Source organism: Nicotiana tabacum, chromosome 22 (assembly GCF_000715075.1).
Source record: "Nicotiana tabacum cultivar K326 chromosome 22, ASM71507v2, whole genome shotgun sequence".
Lineage (NCBI taxonomy): Eukaryota > Viridiplantae > Streptophyta > Magnoliopsida > Solanales > Solanaceae > Nicotiana > Nicotiana tabacum.
Window position 1 is genome coordinate 223,891,359 of NC_134101.1, and position 3,158 is coordinate 223,894,516.

Consider the following 3,158-nt stretch of genomic DNA (forward strand, 5'->3'; position numbering starts at 1 on the left):
AACAATTAAAGAGTAATAACGGCTCAATTATATCAAAACACAATCAAGACTTATTAAAACATTGGTTCCTTCAACCCTATATAATGGGTTTAGCTACTCATAATTGGGTAGATAACCATAGTAATATCTAAGAGCATTGAACTACAAATAAAAGGAAAGCGGAGAGAAAAGCTCGAGTGATTCGTGCTTCCAAAGTATTCCGTAGCCTCTTGCCTCTCTAATGATGTCTCTCCCTTCAAAAACTAACTTTAAGAGGTATTTATAGGGTAGGGGCCGAAGTCTACATGTCCAAAACTAGTGAGGAATTAAAATTTACTCAGATGGTATTGTCGGCGCGAGGCACTGTCTGGGGCACCAACATTTCTGCACGAGGCACTGTCTATGGCGCCATTGTTTCTGCGTAAGGCACTGTCAGGGGCGTCAATAACAGTGCCCTGGACAATGCCTTGCACTGTCTATGACCATGACTTTTCATTACCTCGCACGTCTTCTTTTGTTGCTCCATTTTGTAGCTCTGAAGTACCATTTCGTGCAACTTTTCGCCAATTCATGTCCAAGCATTCCTACACGTGAAATGAGCTCTATCAAGCATAATTGTCGCACAAATTAGCATCCAAACAACAAGCAAGTAGGGTAAATAATGTCAAAAAATATGGAATTATCGCATGACATCAGCCCCTACCTCCCGTCTCCCACTACAAGAAAAAGCCTTAATTAAGACCAACTTTTAGGGACGAGTTAATAATCTCGTTGCAAAAAATATATGTATTGGGACGATATTTTATTACGGTCCTTAATGCTTTACTTTATTGCGAAGGTATTAAATCTGGTCCCTAAAAAAATTAATAACTGGTTGGTCCCAAATTATAATTGAGGGACATTGAGTTTGAGAGAGTGTCGCCAAATGTTATACCAAAATATTAGAAATCTACTATTTTCCAAAAATCAGGCGCCAAAACTAATACATTGAAATAAAAAGTTCTGAAAAGTAAAGTGAAACTCTCTGTATTCTCAAAACACAATTTGCCCTAATACTCTGCCTAGTGCCCATTTGTTCTTATGTGTTTCTCAAAACTAAGATCGCAAATTTTTTGCCCTAATTTCCATCTCGCATTTGAGATTAATCCAAGGTATGCCTCCTCTTTCAAGTTGCTTTTTTTCTTCTCTAAGTTGTTCTAAATTCGCTAATTGTTATTCGAGTTGTTGTTGTTCTTCTCTTCTTGGTAAGGTTTCATATATAATCTGGTATTTTTTCTATTGTATAATCGGTGGAAAGATTATTGGGTTGGGATTTCTAATTGGATAAATTAATTTTCTGTAGTGTATTCAAGTTTATGTAGCGTATTGTGTATTTGAAGTTTACAGAATTTTATGTTATATGGAGTGCCTACCAGTTTGAAAAAGCTAATTATTTCATGAATGGCATATTAGTCTTATGTATTCAGTGAGGGATTTTGCCAGCCAAAACAGGGACTACTGTATTACTCCTATTGTAATTTTAATTTTACATCTGAAAAGATTTTAACTAAATCCATTTATACCTCAGAACCCTTCTCGTCTCTACTGCCAATTGTATTTTAATATACTGAAAAATAATTGAATCTGGGAAGAAGCAGTCTTTTAGTCGCGCGCGACTATTTTGAATGATCTTGTGTTGTAAAGTATACTGTTTACACTTTCTTTGGTGTAAGTACTTACTTCGATCTCGGAACAGACTAGAAAGAACCATGTATGAATGTTTTAGAAACCAACATCTTTAATTACAAGTTAATTTATAATCTTTTATCTAGATTAGTGCCATCTGATTGTATATTACAATGTATTAACCGAAAATAGAGGAGCTAGTTCACTAGAAACTGCGACCTTGGAGTTGAACCAGTTGTGTGCATCTGATCGTAACAAGTTGTGTACATCATAGTATTTTTCTTATCTTTTATCTTTTTTTAATATAATTTTTATTTACCCTCCAAGGTTATGGCACCTAATAAGCAATGAATGCAACTTGTTAATAATTGGCTAGATGAAGCCTACTTAATCCGAGTACAAAAGTTTTTGGATTATGCTTCTATAGGGAAGGGACGAGAGCAAACGCCTGGATCTTTGTGTTCATTTTTAGGGATTTCTAAAAGCACAAGATCGAATTTTACCACGTCTTCTAATCAAGAGACGCGAACAATGTATAAAATATTCCTTGGTTATTGAGAAAGAGCATATGCAAACCAATATTTCATTGCCCTCATCTACTGATCAAGTTATGCAACACTCCCAAACAACTGAAAAAGGTATGATATTTTGAATCCATATGTTATTAATTCGTAGAACTAAATTTTATTGCTATAGTTTTTACCAAATTATGCAGCTGTAGGTTCATTATCTAATCCTGGAAAGGTAAAAAAAGTTCGAGGGAGGAACAAGTGCAAAGAAGTTGCATCACTTGAAGATGGACAAAAGTTGAAAGTAACCTTTTACAATAATCGAGCAGTTGGAACAAATAGCAAATTATTTTCGAGGCACTTGGAAAGAATCGTTCGTGACCGTAATATGTGTCCGTTGGGAGTATCATCATGGAATGATATTAAGGAAGAAAAGCTGAATCACATGTAGGCAACTATTAAGTCGAAGCAGCTAGATATTTATATAGTAAAGATGCATATCATTTAGTCGAATACATGTGTTCCTGTTTGTGCCTTTATGTAGGAATCGTAACAAGTGAAATGAATCTCTGATTGATAATTGTGAGTTGTTTTAATTGGTAATTAATTTAGCTCGACTGCTTGAAGGTCGTGCGACAATATCTCCTTCTCATTAGATAACTGGATGCCCAATTTATTTACAAACAGACTGCATTGTTACCCCTTTTGACATTGAATATGAACCTTTTTGTGCCAAATGAATTTCGATTGTTAGTATATTCCCTTTCAAGTCTCTCTATTACACCCAGCAGTAACTACAAGTTGAAATATGGCCTCCATCAGATTCAGTCACAGCATTGTTTGTGTAAGAAGTGCATACATAGTCTCATGAGATGAATGGAGCCAACAGAGCTTCTAGCATTTAACTAAGTGTTTTTCAGTGAAAAGAGGCAATCACATTCAGTAGAGTTTATAGCATTAATTGTTTACAAATAATTAAGGTTATATTATGCTAAAATTTACATA

General features: G+C 35.0%; 1 long non-coding RNA gene across 1 annotated transcript; it reads left to right on the forward strand.

Annotated features, from left to right (window-relative positions):
• Positions 1 to 809: 809 nt before the first annotated feature.
• Positions 810 to 2,791, forward strand: LOC142176485 (uncharacterized). The gene is made up of 2 exons (XR_012705127.1): positions 810 to 1,130; positions 1,972 to 2,791. It is a non-coding gene; the product is annotated as an uncharacterized LOC142176485 (long non-coding RNA).
• Positions 2,792 to 3,158: the final 367 nt, after the last annotated feature.